The following is a 27,242-nucleotide window of genomic DNA, read 5'->3' on the forward strand; positions in this document are numbered from 1 at the left end:
GTTTTTTGTCCAGCAATACCCCCAAGTCCTTCTCCATAGGGCTACTCTCAATCCATTCTCCATGCAGCCTATATTTGTGCTTGGGATTGCCCAGACCCAGGTGCAGCACCTGGCACTTGGCCATGCTGAACTTCATGAGGTTTGCAAAGGTGCACCGCTCAAGTTTGTCCAGGTCCTGCTGGATGGTATTCCTTCCTTCAGTTGTGTTGATCATATCACTCAGCTTGGTGTCATCAGCAAACCTGCTAAGAGTGAACACTGTCCCAAAGCCCATGTTGCCAACAAAAATGCTGAACATCACCAGTTCTGATACCAATCACCAAGGAACACCACTTGTCACCAGTCTCCACTTGGACTACCAATTCACTTCCCCCACATCAAGTTGTTAGTAAAGATTTCCTGATCAAAATTTCATCTTTCAAATTTGATGCCAGTTCAGAGTTCGAGTTCATGTCCTTCTAGGACAACTTTAACAAATGTAGAGAGGAAAGGTGTTTCTGTTACATGTGTATTCTTATTAAACTTCAACAGTACAGAATCCTGGAAAACCAAATTAATGAGAGGATATGCTCAACTGTATAAAATCTTGGAGGACTGGGTAATGTGGGCTATTTTCACTTGAATGACAGGATCTTTTTTAGTTAGCAATTATTGTTTGAATAGAAGGTTCCTCAAAAGTTGCTGCATTTGAATGCAAAGAAAGTCTAAAGGTGCACTGGAAAAAGATTAATCAGTATTGAAACTAACAAATGGAATTTAAAAATGTGTTATTACAGCCATTTACTCCATTGCTGGTGTGGTGATCAGTGGCAGAAACTATTCATCACCACAACACAAAACAATGTAATGCAGCTTCACTTGCTTCATCTTGTATGATGTATACAAGCATCAAGAAAAGTTCAACATCTGTGATGCTGAAGTTTTGTAATAGTCAAACATTATGATAGGTTTTCTATCAAACTAGAAAGAGTTCAAGACTCAAAACCAAAGCACTTGTGCAGTGCAGGGGTGTATGTCATATACAGTCTTACACAGTCACTTCTTCAGCCTCCAAGTCATTTTGAACAAGGAGAAGGCTTTTAAAGTCTGACTTTGTGTCACAAGGCAAAGAAGAAATATATCCTTTTATCTGGGAATTCCTCTCTGGCCAGAATAAAGACTTGCTGCTCACAACAGGTTGCTCTTCTTCTCATTCTGAATATCAAAATACGGTACAGGTCAGGTAGCATGAGGTTGCTTTCTGCTCTCAAAAAAGTCTTTAAAATGAAACTACAGGTTTGGAGAATTAAGATTTGGGTTTCCAAGCAAACCAGAATATAAACAGGTTAGGAGCTGGTAATCAAAGTAACAACACAACAGAAATCCCTAAAGGGAGTGGAGAATATTGACAAACAATATTTTCATTAGAAAAGACTTTTTTGCATCAATTTTTGAATTAAGAAAATCAATCAGAGGTGAAAATATACTGACAGCATCATGAGGAAGCAGCAGAAGTTCAACAGAGAGAAATAGTGCAATCAATTTGACCTTTTGTCAGACACTTTACCAACTCCACAGAAACTGGGTATTAAGCAAGTAGCCATAAAATAGGTTGAATTATTTAGCAAGTGTAGGGCTTTTAAATCAACGTAGGCCATGACCTATCTGTGTCAGCAAATCCAACTGCACTGGAAAACTGAGTCTCCCAGGATGTAGCCATGGTCTGATGAGAGAGAAAGAATAAGTCAAAGTTCTTCAGGACAGAAAAGCCAAAATCTATGTTCAATTCAATTAGCTAGCAGATGTAATTAAAATTTTAGAGAGAAAAACAGAAGTGTTTTTAAAGACTAACTATGGGAGAAAAATTGGGGGAGGGTATGAATGAGCATAAAAGGTGTTTCGAGCTTCTCTTTTGATAGTTACAAAACTTTTTTAAAATTACTGTGTGGTGTTCACTTATTTTTTTCCATGTATATTTAAAACGGACATTATAAAATCATTGTGCAGAGACATAACAATATTAGAAACTCCTCTTTTTTCATGTAAAATTTCTTTGACAGCTTGGCATATAGTTAATCACTTCTTAAAAATTGAATGCACCCCAATGCAGTGGACCTAATTTTTTAATCTGTCAGCTAGAATTTGTCATTAGCAAACTTTAAAAAAACTGATTAAATACTTCACTTTTTTTCCCTCAAGCTTGTGCCTTGGCAACAGGCTGAAGAAAAAGTGTATTTCCAGCAAGATTAATGAGTAATTATTGGTTGAGATTAAACTGCTGTATAGATTTAATGGATTTCTCTTTTAGTTGTAGAAGTACTCAGAATAAACTGATGAATGATTGCCACAAAGGAAAATAACCTGATCAGAAGGGAGTTGTGGAGGCTGAGGGATAAATAGAGAACAGATAAAAAGCTGGGAATGAATCTGATGTTCAGAAAGGTGTATGAGACACTGACACTACCAGGAAAGAGAGAGGCACCTGTTAATGACTGCACCCACCATTCGTTTTGAGGTGACAGGCATATTAACCTTCCCTTGCTACAGCAGTCATATCAGGTACAAATTATTTCAGGGAATTCTTTTGGACAATCATGCCTGCTTGGCTACTGGAGTTTCAGTTTAGGTTTTTAATCAGATAAATACAGAGGTGTAGTTTTGGTTTTGTTTTGGTGTGGTTTTGGTGTTTGGGTTTTTTCCTCCTAAAAGCACACAGTGCATCTGTACCATAAGTTTTATTGCAGATAAAATGATTTTGTAGAACAAGAAGTTATGAAGTATGGTCATATATTGCCATAGCAAATACTAAAGGCCTCCTATTCTACCTGTAGAATATTTACTGCAACAATCAAGAAACACTGTTATGTATGGCCAAGAAAAAACAACTTGGACAATGATTAACAGACCAATTACATTATTTAAACTTCTGCTAACATTCTTCAGTCAATAAGGCACTCACTCTAATAACTTAACAATGCTACATTTAAATAATATCAATTTAACACTTTGTCTTTACTCTGCAGCTCCATCATTTTCTTCCTCTCTTGTCAATCACTCCCTTATTCTTTTCTGCCACTTTGCTTTCCTTAGAGTAAATTCAATTCCCTTAAGGAAAAACAAAATTCCCAGCAACACTCAAGCACAATATTCCTTCCCTGTGTTGGCATGTTATCTCTCTGCTGGTGTCCTCAAACAAATGAAACAATATTTTGTGAAGAAATAACACCTACTGTCCTTTCTGCACACACTGTTGGGATTCTATCTTGCTACTTACTTACAGTGCAGTAAGCATGAACCACAGGAGTGTATTTTTTAAATCCTACTTGCCTTCTAATTGCCTCTTTCCACTTCAAAATATGGCAGGAGGTTATTGGCATGCCAAAAACCCCAGTGACCCCAAAACACTCAACTATTTCAATTCAGCCTGGAAGCCAGACCCACCATTCCCTGTGCAACACCAACAGGCTGCAGTGCCAGACATTCACTGCCCACAAAAGGCACACACCCCAGCCCATGGGTGCAGGGGCTTAATTCCAGCTCTGCTTTGAGCACTGGGTGCTGGCTTCAGTGACCATCAGGAAACAGCAGGGCTGAGCTATATCAGAGCAGCAGGGAGAGACACGCTTCCACCATGGGCAGGGCAGCGTCCTTCCCAAGCTGAGTGCTGTCCTACAGCACCTCTTTTATTCTTTAGGGGTGACAATACACATAACTACCTACAATATCCTTCACCCCACTTTTATGTGCCCAGTGAATCACAAGTAACTTTCACCTAGTGGATAATTATTTTTCTGTGTACCAAGTGCTCCACCACAATATTTTCTTCTCCCTCTCCAGAGATGCCAAGAGATTTTGGTCATTGCCTCTTCCCATGCTGTGATGCAAATTTATTGTCTTCTTTCTTTTTATGGCAACACACTGTGCAAGAATTTCTGCTTGTGTCTTGGCCCATGCTGAGCTGTCTGTCAGCCTTTACACCTTTCCCACAAGTGTTAAATTCAAAATCTGCTTCTAAGCTTTACGAGTAGCTGCTCTCATGTGATATAAAAGCTATCAGTAAACCAAGCTGATACACTGGTTAGAGAACATTAGTGAAAACTACAGAGTGACTGTTTGGTCTAAGAACTTATATTTATGAGACAACATTATAAACTGGAAAGTGAAGAGTTACATTGTGTTGACCCACATAAGAGCTCAAACTCCCTACATTCAAAATACTTGCTGGGAGTGGCCACAGAAAGGTAGCAACACATTTTCCAGGATGCCTTAGTAGAGTAAGGAGTTTAACCCTCCTAATGAGAACCTTTTCATGCTGTCTACATTTATAAGAATAGGCAAAGTTTTCTCTAACTGATGCCTCCTGAAACCACTTTGAAATAGATGACAACACCATGTCTCAGGGAAGACTGTCTCCTTCCCTTGGCCTCAAGAGGAAAAGGGTTGTCTTTTGTGTGTGTTCATAAAGTGGCGGATAGGGCCTAGTTACTGTAAATGAAGTTGCCTTTAAGCTTTAATGCTTTGCTAGTTACAGACAGAATTTATCCCAGCTAGGGTGTTATGGAGATTAAAACTAAGGGCATGACAGAGAACAGGGGCTTTCTGCATGAGTACAAGCAATTGTATCTGCCTAAAAGAATCTTGAGACCTATTCTGCAGGCATTTGTGTAAATTACATTTGAAATTTCCTTCAAGATGAGGAAGGTGATGTCCACTGCGTATTTCTAAATGAAAACACCAAACTGCACAGACACATGCTGGGTTTCTTCCACTTACAGACTGGCTTGTGCTCCCTGTGACCTAGTGAGAGCAGTTCTGCTCAATCACATGCAGATATACCCCATACATGTCATCTGAAGCTGTTTTGGAGAACAAAAGAATTGATTCTAATAGATCTGCATGGCTTAGACAGCATCCAATTTGGTCTTTACTTATTCTAACAATAAAAATAATTGCAAATAAATGCAGAATCATGGAAGGAAGTTGCACTTCCTCATGTTGAAAGGTCTGAAACAGGTAAATGTTTATGCCACACTGGAATGCACACATGGCTGCCATATACATCCCAGGAGTAAATATATGAGCAGAAAGTGTTGCACCCATTTAAATAAGCTTTTCCATACTTGAAATCTTTATGCAAAGGATACCTAGAGATTAACCTGCTTAGAACTTACTGATTGTATTACTTATAGCTGTAGATAGTACAGCCTTCTAGCAGGTAATACATGAAAGCCACCATGTATTTAGAGACTGCATTAATACAGCAAGCTGTACCAAAATAATAATTAAAAACTTGTATTTTTTAAATTAAAATGTTTTTCTCATATTCAATAAAACAGGTAGACTTATCAAGTATCTAGAATTTCAAGCAGATGTAAATAAGTGATAGTCATAACTGATAATCGTGTCCACCTTTCTGCTTCATTTTACTGAAGACAATGAGAAAATGAGGAATGCTTTAGTAAAAAAAAACAATTCCCAGCTGTTTAGCACTAAGTAGTGAAATCAAGTCAGTCTGGACTGACTTTAATTCACACTACTTCATAAGCCTAAACCAAATTATTTAGACTGTGGGAAGCCAATTGAAAGTAGTGAGTAAGGAGAGCGTAGAGCCCAGTGATGTGATTTCTCCTGCTCTCACAGCCTGGGGGGATGCTCACTTTTAGCATTATGGTGGGAAATCATGAACAAGAGCCTGTGGCGGTGTGATCCACTGAACAGGATGATGGCTTGTAAACACCATTTAAGAAGTCAACTGCATTCCTTATACCATTCACCAATTCACACAAAACATTGTATTTTTGGGGGTACATCATGGGCTTTGAAACATTCTGGGACCTTGATAATAAAGACTGTGGAGTATCGTGGAGAAAAACCTGAGTAAATCTCAGTCATTCAGAAGGGCAAGGCCTTTTCTGGGGTGTTTGTCTCTTGTTGACAGCTGGTAGTGTTAATGAAGCCATGAGGCAGTGAAGAGGTAGGAAGTGTTTAGCACTGAACACAAGGCTTGTTGTAGAAAGTGTTTGCTTGCTTGCATTTTCTTGACTCTCTGCAACCTAACATTTTGAAGCTATTTTTTTTTTTTTTTGCCTTTTCCAGTTTCTTTTCACCATACCTCACAGCTTTTGCTATTTTTATTGGAGTGTCTCTCTAATTCTTTTCCTCCATGCTAAAGTAAGGGCAATTATGCTTTTCCTTCCCTTAAATTTAAAACTGTATGAAGTTCACATGGAAAATAACCGAGTTACCACACAGTATTTTTTCCTTTTAATTAAGAGAATTACTTCACAAACCTACTAAATTATATTTCACCTAAAAATGGCAGGTAATTTTTTAATTCAGGATTTACATAAAAGAGAGAAACTGCAAGCCTCCTACTGAGTGTTTAATTAAGTAAAAACTGATATGGCCTAGAAGACATGAAAAATTATCTGTGGCCCAGACATCTGCTACTTGGTCACTGGGGATATAAGCATCTTCATAATTTGCTTCATAATTTCTTCTATAACAAAGATGCTTTGATTTAGCTAAGTGAAGTATCCAAGACCAAAAAAAAAAACCAACCCAAAAACATAGAAAGTAACCATGTCCCAAATATGTCATATCTTTCTCAATGTGAAGATATTTTTAATTTGATAAATTTACCATGATCAAACTCATAAAGTAGATGCTGTCCATATCAAGCAATTAAAGGTCACTAAGGAATTGTTTGTATTTTGATATTATTACATGGCCTTATAATATGCATGACTTGTAGACTTAGAGAAAATGTATGAGTATTATTTACCAGATCAAAATACACTGAGTCTTTTCTGGAAAAACACATTTTAGAAATGGGAATAAATCCAGAGCATCCCTATACATTAAGAATTAATACTTTGTTATATAATACTTTGAAGACTGAAACAAGTCAGAGTCACCCTTACAGGCTAAAGAGGATATTGGAATATAAAAATATAAAATGATATGAAGATAAAGGTAACAATAACGAGTGTAAACAATAACTGTATATCAGCTTGAAGCATAATAAAAAAGGAATACACGGAATTTACATAAGAAATTTTAAAGTATAAACAATAACACTTCCTTTCCATAATTTTATGTATTTATAAACAAATTTGTGAAAAATAGACACACAGTATGCAATGCCTTATGTAAAACTGTATCAATGAGAGAGAAGTTAGGACTAAACGCCTGTGCAGAAGATAAGGAGAATTCACTTTTTGCTCTGTTATCCAAAGTAATTTACTCCCCAAACAAAAAATGCCCATGGTGGCTTGGTCTCACTATAGGCACTAGGAGGTACTAACATAATTTCATGGTTTCAGTTGATATCACTAGTGCTATTCACATGTATTTGTACAGTTCAAAAGTTAGATATCATGGCTAGGAAGAGTTACACATCCCCTTGCTGTTACATTAAAACAATTAAAACTTTAATTCTTTCAGTGAGAAAGAATTTGGAATGAAATTATAAAATGCCAGTTAAGAAGAATAAAGGAAATAATATGCTGAAATAACACACAATGTTTTCAACTTTGTTAAACACTTTCAAAATAATTATAGCACAGTACATGTATTATTTTAAAAATGGCTGAGATATAGTACCAGAGTACTATGAGAATATGACACATGCCATGCCAGGCTTTGTCTGTTGGGAAACAAAATGTTTAATTTTTAGAAGAAAGTTATATGGCTTTAGCAGCATAATAGCCTTATAGATTGCATGTTTTGCATCAGCACTCAACCAAAATGATATTGCCATGCACTGTATTTGAAACCTATTTTGTGGAAGGTTTTTGAAACCCAACAAACCAGAAAAACTGCTGTTTGATACAGGAATAAAGCTTTACTAGAGTATTAACACCCCACCCCAAATGGTAGGTATTTGAGACTTTCTCTTGGAAAGAAAGACAGCAAAGAATTAAAACCCCCTTGTGTATATATCTCTTGCACAGAAAAGTTTTTGCCTGAAGCCCAATGATATGAAAAAAATAGAAAGAAAGGAAAATTTATTTGTATGATGGAAACAGTATTTAAGCCAACATCAAAAGAAAAATGCACTCTGAGGCAACTATATCCTAAAAATTGAATCTTTGCCTTCTTCCCTACTTTTCCTCTCACAGACTGACTTCAACAGCCATGAACCCTCTTTCTCAAAAACAAACACTATAACACTGTTTCTTCATATTTACAGGATCAGTGTTGCTATAAGAGATGAAGTGCTTGGAAAAACTACAGTTGACGAGCAATGTCAAAAATTTGTCCTGCATGGGATACATTTAAATATTTGCACCTCAATCTTGGTTTTTTTGGTGGGGTTTTTTTGTTGTTTGTTTGTTTGTTTCCTTTTGTTTTGGTTGTTTGGTTTTGGTTTATTTGTTTAATTTTTGGGAGTGTATTTTGGGGTTTTTTTGAGGGTCTTTGAACCTCTGGTGTGCAATCTATACATATAAATCTATCTGAGAGGACAAACACCAAAGGGTGGTCACACATGGCCATTCACCTCATTCGCAGAATGTTTTACAGAATCACAGACTCACAGAATCAGCTATGTTGGAAAAGATCTTTGAGATCAAGTCCAACCTATGACCTAGCATCACTGTGCCAACTAGACCATGGTACCACATGCCACATGCCACATCCAGTCTTTCCTTAAACACCTCCAGGGACAGTGACTCTACCACTTCCCTGGGCAGCCCATTCCAGTTTCCAGTATCAAATCACCCTTTCTGTGAAGAACTTCTTCCTACCTAAATCTCCCCTGGCACAGCTTAAGACTCTGTCCTCTTATCCTACTGTTAGCTGCCTGGGAGAAGAGACTATCCTTCACCTGGCTACATCCCAGTTTCAGAGAGTTGTAGAGTGGTAAGATCTCCCTTGATCCTCCTTTTCCCCAGGCTAAACAACCCCAGGTCCCTCAGGATTTGCGCTCCAGACCCTTCACCAGCCTTGTTGTCCTTCTCTGGATATGTTTAAGCATCTCAATATCTTTCCTAAGCTGGAGGGCCCAGGACTGGACATAGTACTCAAGGTGCAGCCCCACCAGTGATGAGTACAGGGTGACAATCACTGCCCTGGTCATGCTGGGCACAATATTCCTGATACAGACCAGGATGCCATTGGCCTTTTTGGCCATGTGGGCACACGTTAGCTCATGTTCAGTTGACTATCAATCAGCAACCCTAGGTCCTTTTTCACTGAGCAGTTTTCCAACCAATCTTCATCCAGCCTGTAGCGCTGCAGGAGATTGTTGTGGTCGAAGTGCTGGACCTGGCACTTGGTCTTGTTGACCCTAATATTGTTGGATTTGGCCCATTGATCCAGCCTGTCCAGGTCCAACTGATGAGCCCTCCTATCCTCCAGCAGATAGACACTCCTCCCTACTTGGTGTCATCTGCAAATTTGCTAATGGTAGACACAATCCCCTCATCCAGATCATCAATAAAAGTATTAAACAGGACTAGGCCCAACCCAGATCCTTGGGGAACTGTGGGAAGCTAGGGCCCAGCACTCAGAAGATATCAGGATGTAATGGAAAGACAGTCACCCCCCTCCTCCATAGGGTATGGTAACTGCCCCATAATTAGCCAGTAGCACCTAGCTGTGATGAAAGCAGATGGGAGTGACACAGTGAACCTAGGTTATAAAGTGTCAAATTCTTCAGCAACAAATGCCATTTCTGCCATCCAACATATTGGTGTTGTGTGCAGATGGACCGAGTGACCTGGGGGAGGTCACCGTGCTGCTCTTGAACCAGGGCATCTGCCTCGCGTAAGGCAGCAAAGTGATGCGAAAACCCGGTGCGAAAACAAATTTGAAAAGCGGGATCCAAATCCGGAGAGCGAGGATGGCCTGGGAAACGGGAGTAGCGGTCAGGATGGCTGGACCAGTCCTGGCGTGAGAGACGTTCCTGGGCCCACAAGGAAGATGGAAGTGCTGATAAAGGTCATATTGCAATTACATAAACAATGGGGAATAGATTGTAAATCTAAAGACTTTACACTTGCTATTGCAAGGCTTTTGCATATTGGGGTCATAGACCAACCAGTGGAAATTCTCCACCCTGAGGCGTGGGAGAAATGTACCAAAGCCCTCACTAATGAAACCATGGATTCGGGCAGTGGGAAACATCTTAAGTCATGGGGGAGGGTTGTCAAAGCTTTTCAAAAAGCTAGACAAGAGCAAAAAACCTGGAGGGTGGCAAAAAACTGTCTGTTGGCCACCCCAAAACTGGGAGTTGGGGCATCTACCCAGACATTGCAGCCCCCAGATGAGTGTGGCTCGGCTGAGCCGAAGGGGTCACAAGAGGGCGATACGTCCCCTCAATTCCCAAATCCTGATCTGCTCACAGAGAGACAGCAGAGAGAAGTTTTTTGGAGAAAGTTAACAGAGGAGACCAGAGGTGCTGCAGAGAAAGCCCGGGGGGGACCATCGCCCTACGTATTCCAAGATGGCGCTGAGCAAAAAGACAAAGAGTGAGGGGAAAATCTCCTTGGTGAGAACAGGGAACAAACACTGGCATTGATGAGCGAACATGGTCAGGAGGACGAGAATGATAAAATACGTGAGAAAGAAAGAGAATGTGAAATGAAAGAGATAAGATGCGGGGGTGGTGCACAGAGGGAGAGGGAAAGAAATGTGAATGAGAAGAGAGGGGGGGCGAGCCGAGACGGGGAAGGGAGCAGAGGGCCAAACAGAGGGAGGATCAAAGGGTGGAGTGGAGGGCGGAGTGAAGGGCGGGGAGAACCAGGAGGGAGGGAACGGCCCGCCCACAAATGGCATAGGCAGGGCCAAAGCCCAACAAAAAGGCTCGGGAAACTGGAAATAATGAGCCAGTCGAGTTCCGACTTCGACAGAGATACTAGCGAGGACGAGAGGTCCGAGACTGACTCCTTAGAGAAGGAAACAACAAAGATAAACTAGAATATCCCCCTCCACATTAAAAAAGAACTGAGAGAGGATACTCTTCTCACAGACTGGGGAGAGATAAAAGCTGCATGTGCCAGCTGGGTTCCTTCAGCTGCACTAGTATTCCCAGTCCGAGTGACAGAGAGGGGACAGAGAGTTCACTCACCAATAAACCATAAAGATGTTAAAATGATTGTTAAAGCAATTGCAGAAAAAGGGCTTAATTCTGCCATGGTCACCTCCATTATCGATGGTCTTTTTGGAGGTGACAATCTGCTCCCTTTTGATAGAAAACACACTTGCAGATTGATTTTTGATGGGGCATTGATGATTGTTTTTAAACAAGATTGGGAAAACAACTGTGACAGACAACTAAACCAGGTAACCGGGGGGATCACCCATTGCTGGCTCCAGCCTGCAGCGGCTGATGGGCACAGACCCAGCCACGACTACACCTCAGGCACAAGCCCAGGGTCTGCAGGCCCACGAAGTTATGACAACCACTCATGCAGCCAGAGAAGCTATTCACTCGGCTTCTAGAGTTATTGCTAAGCCATCACCATGGTCTACCATGAAGCAAAACGAAAGTGAGAGCTTTGCACAATTTGTAGACCGCCTTCAGGCAGCTGTTGACTCCTCTGCCCTCAGAGGCAAAAGGCTCAGTCATAGCAGACTGCTTACGTCAACAATGCAATTCGACAACCAAAGAAATCCTCTGGTCATTACCGATAGGGTCAAATATCGCAGACACGATTAAGCATGTCGCGAGGGAGGAACATATAGCCCCAGTCCAAGCTGCAGTCTGCACAGCAATCGCTAACGTAATGGCATGCTTTAAATGTGGCCAGGCAGGTCATGTTGTTGCAAATTGCCCTAAACAAGGGGGGGGCGGGGGGGGTGGGGGGGGGGGTTGGGTCCTGGCAGCGCCCACCCCGCAGCAAAACCAATTTAGAGGACCGTGCTGGGCTTGTGGAAAAAAGGGGCACCTTGCCAGAGAATGCAGATCCAAGGCTCAGGGAAACGGGAGGGGGAGAGGACAGCAGGGTCGCACGCAGTCCTCTCCCACTTGGGATGTGAGGCGGCCCAGCTATACCAATCCTGCAAGGAGTGAAGTGCTCCCAAATCCATTACCCCCCCGAGAGGCGACCACCTTCATGACTCAACCGGTTACTCAGCCAACCTTCCTTACCTGCCACAGGAGCAGCAGGGGTCACACTTGGGGGACATGGCCCCAGGGTGGCCTTGGCAGTAAGGTGTGACAACCTGCCGGTGGTATGGGGGATCTGCACCCTTTATGACACCCCAAGTGATCAAAGTATCCCCTCTGGGTCTATCAGTGTTCCTTTTCTAATTGATACAGGGGCAGATGTCACAGTCATTCCGGAGACAGATAGGCCTCCGCTCTGGAAACTAGAGGATGCCCCCATGGTAGGCGGGGTTGGAGGGCTGTCACGAGCTTGGAGAAGCGCACAGCTAATAGCCATTACACTTCATCACACAGAAAAAGGCCCAGAGAAAACTATTGCCCTCTTCCCGTATGTCATGACAGGAATCCCAGCCCTATTAGGGAGAGATGCCCTAGCTTTGCTAAAAGCCAGGGTAACAAATTTACCCTAAGGGCCACTGCCGTGTACCCGCTGCCACCAATCAGGCTTTCTTGGAAATCATCCAGCCCGGTGTGGGTCGAGCAGTGGCCCCTGTCCAAGCCTCAATTAGATGCCCTTCTTGAGTTAGTTAACCGCAAATTACAACAAGGTCACATAGAGCCATCTACTAGCCCGTGGAACACTCCTGTTTTTGTAATCCCTAAACGATCCGGAGAAGGGTTTTGCCTCCTCCACGATTTGCATGAAGTAAATAAGAAAATTCAACCCATGGGGCCTGTCCAAACACTGTTACCTATGAACTCTATGGTGCCAGAAGGCCAACCCTTGCTGTTCTTGATATCAAAGACTGTTTCTTTTCTATACCCTTACATGAAGAAGACAAAGAGCGGTTTGCTTTCTCAGTGGTATTTCCAAACAGCCAGCGCCCCAACCTATGCTTCCAGTGGGAAGTGCTGCCTCAGGGGATGGTCAACTCACCTACAATCTGCCAAATCACAGTCGACCGAGCGCTGGCACTGATCCGTCATAGCAACTCGACTGTGACCATCATCCAGTACATGGACGACATCCTGATTGCTGCACCCTCGGGAGGTCAGGTAGACCAGTTAGTGTCAACAATCACAGAGATTCTAAAAACAAATGGCTTTGAAATCGCGAGTGCAAAAATAAAAATGGGGCCGTGTGTAACCTTTTTGGGGGTGGGGATCACAGGCTCTTACATATCCCCTCCCCAGATAAAAATCCGTCGAGACATCAAAATACTCCATGACGTGCAGCAGCTGGTGGGATCCCTGCAATGGCTCTGCAACATCGTCTTAATCCCACCTGAGAAGATGACCCCCCTGTATGATCTCCTAAGACGGAAAAATCCATGGGAACACAAAGCCCTGACAGCGGAAGCAATGGACTCTCTTGACTTTATCGAACAACAGGTATCTTTCAGTTTGCTCTCCAGATGGAAGCCCCAGGTACCACTTGATCTGAATGTGCATTTCACGAAGCAAGGGGGAGTAGGAGCACTGGCTCAAGGCCCCCCAGAAAAAGCTCACCCAATACAGTGGATAGTCCTGGGAAAATAGACACGTGCATTTTCCCCAGGAGCTGAGTACCTCAGCAGCCTCATTATGAAAGGCAGAAAACTTGCCCTGAGACACCTCGGCATTGAGCCAGCCAAGATACACCTGCCTTTCCGCAAGCAACTCTCGACACAGTCAACAGTGATGTCAGAATACCTGGCGACAGCCCTGGTTGGGTTCGGCGGAGAGATTCAGTATTCTGCAAAGCCTCCTTGGACTCAGATGCTGGCTGTTGTCGACATGGACCTCCCACAAAAGGTCATGGACCGGCCCCAGCCAGGACCAACAGTTTTCACAGATGCATCCTCGACAACCTCCACTGTGGCTGCAGTGTGGCAATCGGAGGACGAGTGGCACTGCGTCAAAGCGACTGATCGTACACTCTCAGTCCAGCAGTTAGAAGTAGCAGCCGTGGTACTGGCATGCGGACTGTTCCCAACAGAGCATCTTAACATTGTAACTGATTCAATGTTTGTAGCCAAGCTTTGCCTGGCTATGTGTCTTGGTTCTAGAAGACAGGTGTCTGCTAGGGAGAGCAGGAGCCTCCCTTGGGGTGAAAGAATGTAGACCCCCTCCCTCCGAATTATTATAAATTTGAAATCAAGGGGCTTTCAGGCAGAGATCTGGGGATAGGAATAACAGTTCTTTACTAGTATAACCAGGCAAACAAACAAACAATAACTACAGCAATAACAAGAACACAGAACCAGGGACCCCGGGACAGCTCTCTCAGCTGAGATGGGGTGGAGGAGAGGTTTAGTTTTTCACAAACCCCTCGGGCAGTCAGTCCCGGTGCTCCTGCAGGGCTCCGGGGAACAGTCGGCTGGAACAGCAGGGATGAGCTGAGATCCTGGGCCGGTGGATGAGGTGTATCAGCAGGGATGAGCTGAGATCCTGGGCCGGTGGATGAGGTGTATCAGCAGGGATGAGCTGAGATCCTGGGCCGGTGGATGAGGTGTATCAGCAGCTCTGCGGCGGTGGCTGCCACACGTCCCGGCAGGGCAGGGGGTGCGAGGCCACCAACCAAGAGGGGAGAAGGAGAAGAAGCAACTGCTCCGTCTGGGTGATGGCGAAAATCCCTTCTCTCCACCGCAGCCGCTCCGCGACCCAGCACACGAACGTCCTTCCCCGAAGCCGGAGAAAAACCCGCTAAAAAACTGTCCCCACCCTCCTTTTCTGCCCCCTTTCCCCCCCCTGGGCCCGGCTACTCTTTGTCCGTTGTCAATCACCCCTAAGTACCGGTAGTTAGGTTGCCCCAGCACATAATGGGTAAAAATTCCCCGGGCAGGCCAGAACGACAAAACAAACAAAAACAAAAAAAAAGGACACCTAACCCTCAACACTATGTCAGGACCTGGCATATCGACATCTACAGCAGCTCTAATGCTAGAAGAAGCGCTCTCCTCTCGAAAAGGTACCATATCAGTCATCCACGTCAACAGCCACGACATGGTCAAAGGGTTCTTCGAGGTCGGCAACGATAAAGCAGATGCTGCCACAAAGGATTGTGGACTCTACAAGAAGCTCATCAGCTACACGAAACCCTGCACATTGGAGCCAAAGCACTAGCAAAGAAATGCGAAATCTCGGTTGCTGATGCAAACATGTAGTAGCTTCATGCCCTCACTGCCAAAAGGCACCGCTGTGGTCCTGTGGAATCAACCCCAGAGGCCTTAAAGCCTCAGAGATATGGCAAACAGGCTTTACATTGTGCCAGCTGTTAAAACCCCAAGCATGGCTTGCAGTAACAGTAGATACGTACAGCGGAATGATTGTAGCCATGCAGCACCTGAAAACCAACTCCAAAGCAACTATCCAGCATTGGCTAACAGCCATGGCTTGGCTCAGCATCCCCAAGCAAATCAAAACAGACAATGGCGCAAATTTTATCTCAAAGCCAAGCTGGGAATTCGCCTCCAGATGGGGTCTCACTCTGGTGCAAGGCATCTTGTACAATAGTACAGGACAAACCATCCTTGACCGAGCAAACCAGACCTTGAAAGCAAAGTTAGAGGTGTTAGCAAAAACAGAGGGCTTTACCAATTCCATTCCCCAAGCAGACCAGGCGCGCTTGCTAGCAGCTGCACTGTTAGCACTGAACCAATTCCCTAGAGGAGATGAAACAAACAGTCCCTCCCAAAAACACTGGGCCACTCGAGCTCGAGAAGAGGGCCTGCAGGTCATAGTCAAAAATTAGTTAGGAGAGCGGGAGCAAGGTTGGAGATTAGTGCTCACAGGGTGAGGGTACACAGCAGTTAAAAAAGATGGTAAAGTAAAGTGGTGCCCACTTAAGTCAATAAAACCAGACCTTCAAAATAAGACTAACAAAAACTCTGAAGTTTTGTTTGCAGGACTGGATCATTGGGCGCCCACGCAATGCATATGTTCCAGTGCTGGAAGGAAGCGATGAACCACCAGACAACCCAAAGAAGCCCAAAACTCCCGAGCCAGTGAAACCCAAGAGACAACGATTTCTGTGTGTAATCTTGCTTTTAGGGCTTATTAGCAGCGAGCAGGTTAGTGCAGAACATAACCCCCATCAACGATTCAGGTGGATTTTACGCCATGCCTCGAGCGAGGTGATTAAAGAGGTAGTCACAGCAGGCACCCCAAGGTTCTTTGTGCTCATTCGAGACATTTTCCCTGGTATAGCAACTCATAACATCCACCCTTGCTTTGAGCTGTACCAGTCATACTGGTGCCCAGCCACCAAGCCAGGCAAAGACTACTGCCACCAACTAGGATATTGGTTTTGTGGCTATTGGGGGTGTGAAACAATAGTCCTGAGCAACCGGTGGGCACCACCAAAAGCAGACGAGTTTCTGCAAGTAACCTGGGGTCCGGCAGGCTGTATGCATCCCAGTTTCAACTCCATAGGGCAAGTGTTTTATGGCTTTTATGATGACCGATCTAAAGTCTGTCATCAAATGGTCATGCAGGTCCTGCAGCCAGCTGACATGGGTTAGACCACCAGAAGAATGTGGTCAGTATTCTTGCATAAGCCCAGCAAGGACCCCAGTGAAGTAGTCCAAATTATCCGGCTCCGGGTCGTGACACCTGAAACAATTGGCCCCAACCTTGTAGTACAAGCTGAGAACCCATGATCTAATAGTCTGTACCCGCTGCATAAGCAAGAAACTTCTCCCCAAAGATCTGAAGCTACTGCTTTCGATTCACTCTAGCGAATGCTAGATGCCACCTTTTTACCTCTAAATCAGTCCAACCCCAATGCCACAGAGTCCTGCTGGCTGTGCTGTGACACACAGCCCCCTTTCTATGAGGCTGTGGCCCTTAAAAACCAGCCAATGTGGTCTAATGCTGAGACCCCGGTCCAGTGTCGCAGTGAGTCACCTTCTCGCAGAATCACCATCAGCCACATGACCGGGCGAGGGTTTTGCTTAGGCAAAGCCACTGTTGTTGACAAAAAAGTCTGTGCAACCACCGTGCAAGTTGACAAGTCTAAGAAATGGGCAATCGCCCCCTTGTCTGGCATGTGGGTTTGCAACCGCAATGGACTAAGCCCTTGCATCTATACCCAGAGCTTTAACTCCTCTGCTGACTTTTGTGTATTAGCTGCTATCATCCCCAGGGTCCTATACCGCTCCGGAGAAGAAGTGAACCAGGACCTTGAGCGGGCAGACCGCCTTCAGAAAAGAGAGCTGCTGACAGGACTGTCAATAGCAATGCTGCTCGGCTTGGGAGCGACCAGTACGGCCACTGGTGTCTCCACCCTGGTAATCCAAAGTCGGAGTCTCTCTCAGCTACAGATGACTGTAGATGAAGATCTACAGAGAATTGAAAAATCCATATCCTTTCTAGAAAAATCAGTCTCCTCACTCTCTGAGGTTGTTTTGCAGAACAGGCAAGGTCTTGACCTTCTGTTCATGCAGCAAGGAGGCCTCTGCATCGCCCTGAAGGAGGAGTGCTGTTTCTACGCAGATCACACCGGAGTTGTGAGAGACACCATGGCTGAGCTATGAGACAGACTGTCCCGACAGAAGGCGGAGAGAGAAGCCCAGCAAAGCTGGTTCCAATCTTGGTTCGACCAATCTCTGTGGCTGACCACCCTGGTGTCTACCCTGATCAGGCCAATGGTGATAATCTTATTGGTGTTAATCTTTGGACCGTGTGTTTTAAATAGGCTTGTGTCTTCTGTCAAGAGCCAACTAGAAAGGGTCAACATCCTGTTTGTAGAAAGACAGCAGATGCTCTGAGAATGCACTTGGTCACTGCATGTGCCTTATGTTTGCTAATGAAAAACTGCGGTGTCTATTTTATAAGTTTTTAGCCTTTTAGTTAAGTATAGTGTACCTTATATTTTACTCAAGTCTATTATATCTACTTTTAAAACTTTTCATAATATAGATAAGTTAGATAAAATGTTTAGAAATAGATATACATAAAATAACGTTAGAACTTTCAAGACTAATACACCTTATATTCTAGCAAATTTAGTTAGGCATAAGGGGGAGGGGAAAATGTGGGAAGCTAGGGCCCAGCGCTCAGAAGATATCAGGATGTAAGGAAAGACGGTCACTCCCCTCCTCCATAGGGTATGGTAACTGCCCCGTAATTAGCCAATAGCACCTAGCTGTGATGAAAGCAGATGGGAGTGACACAGTGAACCTAGGTTATAAAGTGTCAAATTCTTCAGCAATAAACTCCATTTCTGCCATCCAACATACTGGTGTTGTGTGCAGATGGACCGAGTGGGGGGGTCACCGTGCTGCTCCTGAACCTGGCCCAGCAGGGGACACCACTAGTGTCTGTCCACCAACTGGATGCGGCACCACTCACCTCTGCTCTCCAGGCCTGGCCATCCAGCCAGGAGTGCACCTGTCCAAGCCATGGGCTGCCAGCTTTTTCAGGAGTATGCTGTAGGAGATAGTGTCAAAGGCTTTCCTAAAGTCCAGGTAGACCACATCCACAGTCTTTCCCTTACCCACCAGGTGAGTCAGCTGGTAAAAAGGGAGATCTGGTTGGTCAGGCAGGACCTGCCCTTCCTAAATCCATGCTGACTGGGTCTGACTCTCCCCAACCATCCTGTAGGTGCTGTGTGATGGCACTCAAGATGATTACTGTTCAAATTATGAATGAAAGACTGAGATCATAACAAAGACTAAAGAAATTTGAAAAATCTAAGTTCAGTGAATTTAATAAATAAAAGCTTTTTCATGAGAATGAGTGAAGTGGTGATAAGTCCTATGCTGAATCAATGCCTCTGGCCTTTATCAACTCATGTAATTATTAAACCATTTAATTAGACCATTATTAATGATCTAATTTCAGGTTTAAAGACAAATTTCAAAATTAAAACAGTTACTAGTTACCTTGAAAAATTTATTTCTTTGTATCTCATAAATTATTTTGCCTTAATACTGTTTTCTGCCCTACGTAAGTCAGAACAGGAAAACGTTTAATATGGACTTTTCATCTCTGTACTAATCTCCAGAGTCCTGCTCTAGTGTCAGCCTGACTTCTCTGTACTTAAATGTATTGTTGCTTTGACTTACAAAGGTGAATAACACTGGGACAGACTCTGTGAAGGTTCTGCTTACTTTTTTTACTTGGTTATTATGTTTACAATTGAAGATGGAGAGTAACACATTAATATTGAAGATGCTTCTGTTTGGCATTGCAGGCTTTATGACTGCAGATGCTGAGCCAATTCAGACAAAGAGATCGACAGCAAAAAGATAGTGATGCATGTACTAATCACAGAAACCAAGGGACACACTGCCTCAAAGGCTAATTTTGCTTCCCAGCATGTTTCAAAACATTTCACTGCACAGGGTCACATAAAAAAATAGTACAGCACTGGGACCAACCCTGATGTAATTCAGGACCCCTTTGTTTTCTCCAAGAAAGGTTTTCCTTGTGTTTTTGGAGAACCAGATGCAGCTGGAGGAAAGAAAAAACATCTGAGACAATGTTCCAGCCCTCCATCTTCTTCAGCAGCATACACAGGTGTAGAGAGCCTTGTGATGCTGCTGCTTAATGCTGTGAGATGTTACAATCTTCAGAACTGTCACAAGACCTAGAACAGGCTAGAACGACAGAACTTAAGGAAAAGGCCATTTAAGCTAATATCTCCTGAATCCAGTCCCCAATTTCTATATTCAGATTAGGTCAGATGAAGGATTTAAATTATTTTCCCTAAGAATTAATAAAACTACTGTAACACTGTGAAAATAATCAGAAAGTCATTGAGTACTGCTTCTTCAGAAGTATGAGTACACTGGATTCAAAAAACTTCTCCTATACAGCCCCTCTAGTATTTACTCTTGGTGCCATCTATAGGTAGCCCTCACTGTAAAACATTATTCCACTAAGACAGTGAAATGTGTTATGATCACTGATATATTTTTTTTATATTTACAGAAGTTGTTGGGCTCTTAGAAAGAACAATTAAATTTTTGCTTGTTTTTAAGTTACATCTAAGCATGATTAACCTAAACTCAAGACTTCAACTCATTCTCATTTCTTTGAATTTTTAGAATTCACTCAAATAGCCACTGAATGTCTGAAAATTGAAATTTTCATGTGATATGAGCAGAAATTCAAGACAGAAATCTCAGTCTAAAATAGCTATAAAAGTTGAAAACCAATTTATTCAGTCAGCATACCATACAGATGTAGGATTTTGTGTAAGTACTGTTAGGCCGATATGAAGCCATAACTATTTTGGAGTCCTACCTAGAACAGGAAAGGAAAGCCTTCTAATACCTCCTTACAAAAGTCTTACACAGACAAAAACCTCATCCTCCTCTGACTCATCAAAATGAAAAGGGGAAAAAAAATGCTTTATTAACAGGCCTTGAAGAAAGCAACCTAGGAAAAAACTTTAATATATGCAATATTATTTCACTTCTTTAAGATGTAGTGTGTTTTTCCTGCCTTGCACATGTGTACTATCATAATGACTTAGCTCTTTTGTGATGCAGGAGAGAAGAAATCTATTCTTGTAGTCTAAATGCAAAACCTATATTTGCCATAACCTAAAACAAACAAACAAAAATTCATGAGCATGTGGTGTTTAGCACACTTCAATTTGTTTTATTACATCTAAAACACTTAGTGGTAAAACTAATAATTTATAAACAACTAATAAAATTTCCCCACTTTTCAGTTCAGGGATCATGCTTCGTTTTGGTCTCTCAGCAGAACTAGAATACTTCATACAAACCATGAGCATCATCTAAACAATTATTTTGAATTGTAACCTTTAGGAATTGCCTAATTTAAATTATTACTAGGAAGAACCAATCTGAAAAGCTTTAGCTGTGGCATATAAGAAGGGTCTACATGAGAAAGAAAACTTCTTTACTTGACAGTTCAGGTAGGCTTGGGTGAGGAAAAGTAAAATAAATTGGGAAATAAGATAGAAAATTTAAACAATAAAGGAAATAAAATGTTAAAGTAACTTTCCATCTTTGTACTGGATTATGCATCACTTTGTCTTTTTAGACTGTCTGTCTTTCTAAAATCAATAGATCAACCACAGCTTTTGAAACAAATACTAGGATTGTTGGCTGAAATCTTGTGGCCTACAAAATACAGAATGAACTATCAGAATGTCCCCCTTTATCCTCACAATGTAAGAAATAAAAATCTGAATGGATGATAGCAGATATCAAATGAAGATATTACTCATAATCATAAATAAAAGTATTTTTAGCCTCATATTACACCTTTAGAAGGTATATAAGCCTTAGAATGTGAATACAGTCAATTATTACATGTTTGGAAAGGTATTGATGTAAAAAGTAGTTTTTACATTTATATGTATAATCAATTTCATTCAAAAAGAAATAATTTAAGATGTAATAGGTGTGTAAAGAGAAAACAAACCTAAAACAAAAAAGGAAAAATAAAAGATTTTAATATTACCACCCCAAAAAATGTGAAATCATGTATTCTTTTATATTATAGCAAACAATAAAAAACTTCAGTGTTTCATTATTAGAGTTGTAGTGTATTTGCAAAAGATAGACAAAGGTATAAGACAGTATATTTCTTCACGTGATACAGTGTCTGCAGTGAATTGTTAAATTTACACAGTGAATGACAAGCCCCTACCAACATTTACATGGCTTCAACAAGCTCTGTCAAGTACCCTCCTCTGGCGTCCTTTCTACCTACCATCTATTTTCTGTTTTATACTTACCCTAGAGTCCAGATCATTTAATTAACTAATAAATGCTATCAGGAAAACGTTTGCCTGATGCTTTTTTTGACTGTTTAACTGCATGTTATAAACTGATTATTTGTTGCCCAGTGATGCAAACTGATTACCTGAGTTAAAACCCTTAATTAAATAGCAATTCATTAAACTCATAGTTAAATAGAACACACAATATTTCATAATTAAAACAAATTGTTGTACACAATAACTTTTAATTTGATGAATTTATATGACCTGTTAACATTATATGAAGCTTGAATACAAAAGAAACCCTGTGACTGAAGTGAAAAAAAGGAATATACCATATGCTTCAAATGGGAAAAAACTATATAGCAAGAAATAGTTGTTATTTATTATTGCTTTTATTATTCTGTATCACATTTAAACTAGCTCACAATTATCTCATTCACTGGGGCCACTTTTTAATACCTGTATGTATACTATGCATTTTCCATGAAGTGATTGCTGCTCTCTAAATAGAACATTTGACTGGTGCTGCCACCTACTATTATTAGAATATTAAAATTGAGGCTTTCTTTAGCAGAATATAAATAAGCACAAAATCATTCAAATTCAACATTTAAGTATTTGAAGATGTTTTCCTGACCTGGTAAACCAGTTTCTTTCTGAGGCTTTTCCCAATATCACCATTTGTTTTTTGAGCTCCAGCACAGCTTCCTTTCTCCTGACAGGACTCAGAGAGAGCTTTCTAGATTCACCCTTGTCCCTGCAATTCTCCTTCCTGAGCTATTCCTTTCCCTTATCCTTAGCCATCTGAGGCTAGTCAGGTCATCCTGCTCTTTCAGAGAAGAAGCTATTTCTTTTTCACCCTCCAAAACAGTACATGGACCACTGGGACTAGACTAAATGAGAGATGGAAGGGAGGTGATTTTTATCATAACAGGGCAAAAGGTAAGATAAAACCAGCTTAAGCAACTCTATACAACAGAGAGAAAATCACTACAAAATATCTGGTTACCTTTGCCAAGGATACATATGAAAAACTATGGCCTTTTTCAGGGGAAAGGTTATCTTTAAATCATAAGGCTTTGCTGGTTTATTCTTTAACTGCCCTGTTGCATATAGGTAGATTTTCACCTTCTTATGGAATAAACCCAGATCAACACTGTGAATTCCGTCAGTTTTCACAGATGAAGTGGTAAGGAAAAAGAGGAGGAAGAAAGTATAACTCTTTCATTCTTCACACTCCAAGTTCTCATATAGGGAATAACGACTGAAGAAATTGAAGTATGTTCTAGGTGAATTTTTTATTAGAGAGCCCAGGAAAAAAAAAGAAATTGAATAAAGTTTTCCCAGCATGATCTCTGTATATTATAGAGTACTTGGGGTTTTTTTTATATTCTAAGTAGACAAATAATTTCCTGGTTGGAAGCTTCTGAATAATGGCACTCCTCTCTATTTTGAGTTCCTCTGTTTTTTTTTCTTTTGTCAATTAATAATAACTTGATAAAAATAACTTTATAGCGAATAACTTCATAAAATGCTTATAGTTTAGTCCTTTAATGAGAATCAGTGCATACTACCAATTTTATTCAAGTTCATTTAAAAACCTTACCTACTTGCTGCTATAAACTGAATTATCTGAAAGTCAAGTCAATGTCAAATTAAATCTTGCTTTTATCCTGCAAGAGAAGGCTCATGTAGATCCAAAGAGCTGCAAGATTAAGGCAGCATAACTAATAACTGAAAGCTAAGATAACTCACTTGATTTTACTTTATGAGTACAGCGCTCTGTGTGCAGCATGGAATTGGTTTCGCACCTTGTCCTAAAATTTCAAGTTCTTATTAGCATGGCTGCCTGCGCTGGGGTGAAAGCCATGATCATGAAGTACAAATCTCAGTTAAGTGGCAACCCATATTTGTAACATGACAGTACAGATGAAATGGTTTTCCTCACTTACATAAAAATGAAGGCAAATCTCAGACAAACAGTTGTAAAGACAGGGTAATAGTCAAGAACACAGCATTACAAAGTAGAATTAATAGAACAGACTGCTCACAATCTCTTTTGAATACTGATAACTGCTATTAAGTTGCAGGCATAATGCAACTCCAAACTTCATCAGTCATCATGAAACCTACCCTTTTCTCACCTTTAGCTGAGAACTACAGCTGAAAGGTCTTGCTACGTGCCCTTTGTTTACAATATTCCAAAGCAACCTTCCAATCCTAGTGGGTTACTTATTGAGGAGATACAGATCTGCAGTGATGAGACATTTGTCTGCCTAGGCATCAGAGTCAATTTGAAGTGAGATCTGCACTCATTTTAGGGGTTTTTATATGTTTCTAAGTTACAATATTTATTTCCACACAAGAGGTAGATCTGAGAATATGCCAGTTCTGGTAATGGCATATATTAATACTCCTGAAATTGTGGCCTGTGCCAAAAATAAATAGTTCACTTGTCAAATTAATTTGTTCTTGTGTTAGTGCTCTTATTAGAAAATGGTACACACAGTAATAGCCAAATCAGACCTTCCCTGAACCTCTGTTCGTTCACTGTACCCCTTTATACTTTTATTACCCTGTGTATTTTTCTGTCTTCCATTATCTCTTCTTCTCAGTGTTTTCCTCCATTCCACTGCCTTTCCCACTCAAATAAACCATCATCAGAAAATTTCCACAATATTTCTTCTATTATTCTTTTTTGGTGTATCCCTCATGCTACCTATGCTCTGTGTGCCCACTAAACTGTTCAGGATAAGATGGAAACTCTACAATTTTTTGTTTGCCCAGTGCCTAGAATAACTATGTTCAGCTTTGACTGCTTAGTCAATGTAACTAGGAAATCAGGGATTATGATTTATGTGGAGTTAAATGATTTCTGTTACAGTAATATCTGATATCTAATCCTTTTTAATATTTTTCTCCCTATGTACATCATTAAGTAAGGAAATGTGGAAAACTGGGGAACAAAGAAATTCAGTGTCATAAAAGCAGTAACGAGAAAAAAAAGTAAGCATCTGGTACCTACTGCCTTGTCAATTGTGTCTCAACACCAAATCCATGAGACTCGTTACCTCCTTTCAGGATGAAATTCAACCTCTGTATAGCCAATATCCTTTTAAGTGCTCCCATTGGTCTTGATGTTGATGCCATAGCATCTAAAACTCTGAATACAGGATAGTGTATCAGTAACCACTCTGCCTCCAGCTATTTCAATAACTGTCACAACAAATATGAGGAGCAGCTGAATCACCCTACATCGCTACTCACTCACATGGTTACTTTACCTTCACAGAATTGGCACGGGTTTATTTGCTGTATTTTAAATCTTTTTTTTGTTAAATAACAACAATCTTTGCATTGTATTTTCATTTATATATGCAGGCAGAAAAAAAAAAATCAAAGGCCTTTGTTATCTACAAGCATTTAAGAAAATTTTCAGTGCATTCTGTTTCCAGTCTTCTCAGATTCTAAAATATGAGTTGCTACTCATATCTGAAATCTCTCATTGGGTGTAAGTGAAAAATCGATAATATTATAGTGTATTAATATGGTATTAGATACAGAAATCAAGCAAAAGTAATGACATAAACTTACCAACAGAAAGGGATGATCAGAGTTTTTTCACTACACATAAAGGAAAAAATGCCTAAAGCATGAAAAAAATAAAGCGCAAACATCTCTAATGAGAACACTTATCTGTTTTCTTCCGGCCATCTGATTCTGAGAGAGATACAAGGCCAAAAGTCCAAGAATATGGACTAGATCAGGACTTCCTGGTAAGGTAAAAAATGAAATAGTATTCCAATACCATAACTATTCAGTAAAAAACTGTCCAATGCATTTTTAAAAAGTAATGGATCTTGCTTTCCAGAATCCGAACTTTCAGGATACAATATGGACTAGAAAGATGACAGCAATACACATTATGAGAGACTTCTTTCAAAGATAATACACTGGATTTGGGATTAAATGTCAGTTACATCCTACCCAAATCACAATTAAGTGTATTTATATGACTAACACATGTACACTGGCAGAATTTTTCCAGGGTCCAAAAAATGGACCTGTAATGAGAATTGTCCTGGTTTAAGGCAAATCTGGGAGAGAACCTCTGAATGGGGTCCCTTCAGAAAGCAAATTCAAGCAGCCCCTCCCTCATCTGGTTCAGGAAAAAGATTTCCTTGAAGAAAAGTGGAAAAAACTGTTTAACAGAAATGGAATAATATTAAACAATAAAATCTCTCACTTTTTGATGAAATGGCAAATCCAGAAAAAAGTCCTTTTCATGAAGTGTAGCTTGGCTCGCTCAGTCTCTTATCAGTCCCTCATGCACTGGAAAGTGCTCAGGCCCAGGCCTCAGTGGGCCACAGGTGTGAGCTCCCAGGGTTTACAGTCCAGAGCAGGTTTGAACAGATCCAAGGAAAAAGGAAAAAAACAGTCCAGGGAACTTCTCTGCCTCAGCTAGCTAAAAACTAACTAACAGCAAAGGAGAGCTCTGTCCCGCTGTCTGTCCGTGCTGCAGACAACACAGTCCAGGAGCAGGATGTGGGGCAGTGAGGGCTCTTTCTGAACACAAACTGTGCGCTTCTTCTTCCCCCTCTTCACTCTCAGAACCAGTCTTAAAGGTGCAGAACTTAATATGTAGCATAAACCGAAGAGACTGGGGATTACAAGCATCATGAAGTCACCCCAGGACATTCCATCCCTTATCCCCACATTGTCAACTTATTACCAAAACTAATATATATTCTAACTCTACATTTATTGGCACCCAATGTGGGGCTTAAGAAAGTGGAAAAAATCTGCACTGATTGCATTTTGGTTGTGCTTACTCTGTATTGGGATAAAGCAGTCAGGAGCCATGTTGTTTGAATGCATAATGTCTCTCGGGGTAGAGGCCTTCATGTGGTTCTGGTCCCTAGGCTTTTTTGAGGTTTTTATACCTTTCTGGTCATAGGTTTATTTTCTTTTCCGGATATAGCTCCAGTATTGTCCCTAACACGTAACTTTTACAGTAGAGGGGCACGGATTAGAATAGCTATTGTGCTGGGCTCAGTGATAATGAGTTGCAGGAAGTTCATAAAGGTACTGGAGTTTATGCCATGTATATTTGGCTTATGGCTTTTTTATGATAGTGTATTTTGCTACTTAAAAAGGAATGACATAATTTTTACCACTAGATGAACTTGCAACAGAAAGCAGATAAGTGACACAAGACAAGAATGACTTAAAAACTACATTCCCACCTACACATACAGATTCTCACAAAATAACTTCTTTGCGCATCAAAAAACAATGTTTTTGAAAGCTCCCAAATAAAGTAACACATATAGAACTTGTTTGGGTCCTCTGCATTGCCCTCATTCACCATCAGAGGAAACAAACTTAAGGATGTACTGCTGAATCCTATTCAACCATCCTTTGCCAGAAGGAATTGCTTTTCTGTGGTAAGCAAAATATGTAAATTTGTATTCTAGAAGAGCTGAGCATCTTGCCTTCTTGACAGTGGTTCAAGAA

At 41.3% G+C, this 27,242-nt stretch overlaps 1 protein-coding gene across 2 annotated transcripts in view; it reads right to left on the reverse strand.

Annotated features, from left to right (window-relative positions):
* The window catches only part of CTNND2 (catenin delta 2), a 712,671-nt gene that overhangs the window by 477,500 nt on the left and 207,929 nt on the right, over positions 1-27,242 (reverse strand). The window lies entirely within an intron of this gene.

Source organism: Pseudopodoces humilis, chromosome 1 (assembly GCF_049639895.1).
Source record: "Pseudopodoces humilis isolate 2021_Gansu_Grassland_sample_001 chromosome 1, ASM4963989v1, whole genome shotgun sequence".
Lineage (NCBI taxonomy): Eukaryota > Metazoa > Chordata > Aves > Passeriformes > Paridae > Pseudopodoces > Pseudopodoces humilis.